This window comes from Urocampus carinirostris, unplaced genomic scaffold (assembly GCF_059441175.1).
Source record: "Urocampus carinirostris isolate Australia breed hairy pipefish unplaced genomic scaffold, RoL_Ucar_1.0 HiC_scaffold_91, whole genome shotgun sequence".
In the NCBI taxonomy this organism is placed as follows: domain Eukaryota; kingdom Metazoa; phylum Chordata; class Actinopteri; order Syngnathiformes; family Syngnathidae; genus Urocampus; species Urocampus carinirostris.
In genome coordinates this window covers 16,295-17,500 of record NW_028283198.1, presented here as the reverse complement: position 1 = coordinate 17,500, position 1,206 = coordinate 16,295, and positions in this window count along the sequence as shown.

The following is a 1,206-nucleotide window of genomic DNA, read 5'->3' as shown; positions in this document are numbered from 1 at the left end:
ACAAGAGGCGGCAGCCGGTCCCCAAACACCAGCCGGGGACCGGCCCACAAGAGGCGGCAGCCGGTCCCCAAACACCGGCCGGGGACCGGCCCACAGGAGGCGGCAGCCGGTCCCCAAACACCAGCCGGGGACCGGCCCACAGGAGGCGGCAGCCGGTCCCCAAACACCAGCCGGGGACCGGCCCACAGGAGGCGGCAGCCGGTCCCCAAACACCAGCCGGGGACCGGCCCACAGGAGGCGGCAGCCGGTCCCCAAACACCAGCCGGGGACCGGCCCACAGGAGGCGGCAGCCGGTCCCCAAACACCAGCCGGGGACCGGCCCACAGGAGGCGGCAGCCGGTCCCCAAACACCAGCCGGGGACCGGCCCACAAGAGGCGGCAGCCGGTCCCCAAACACCAGCCGGGGACCGGCCCACAGGAGGCGGCAGCCAGTCCCCAAACACTGGCCGGGGAGTGGCACAAATTCTAAGTCCCACGAGCCCCTGGTGACCCGACAATCGGACTTAGTGCAATTTTCCAAGTGCTGCAAGCCAATGTTGGCCCGACAAGTCCCCAAACGGCAGCCCGGTTTTGAGCCACTAGTGTCGGCCTATAAGTCCCCAAACACCGGCCCGGTTTTACGACCACTAGTCCCCCAACACTAGCCCGGGATTCAGCCACTAGTGGCGGGCACAATTCCCCAAACACCGGCCCGGATTTCAGCCACTAGTGGCGGGCACAAGTCCCCCAACACTAGCCCAGTTCTCAGCCACTAGTGGCGGGCACAATTCCCCAAACACCGGTCCGATAATACGCGCGCATATCCCCAAACACCGGCCCGATAATACGCGCACAATTCCCCAAACACCGGCGCGGATTTCAGCCACTATTGGCGGGCACAAGTCCCCCAACACTAGCCCGGGATTCAGCCACTAGTGGCGGGCACGATTCCCCAAACACCGGTCCGATAATACGCGCGCATATCCCCAAACACCGGCCCGATAATACGCGCACAATTCCCCAAACACCGGCGCGGATTTCAGCCACTAGTGGCGGGCACAAGTCCCCCAACACTAGCCAAGTTCTCAGCCACTAGTGGCGGGCACAATTCCCCAAACACCGGCCCGATAATACGCGCACAATTCCCCAAACACCGGCGCGGATTTCAGCCACTATTGGCGGGCACAAGTCCCCCAACACTAGCCCGGGATTCAGCCACTAGTGGCG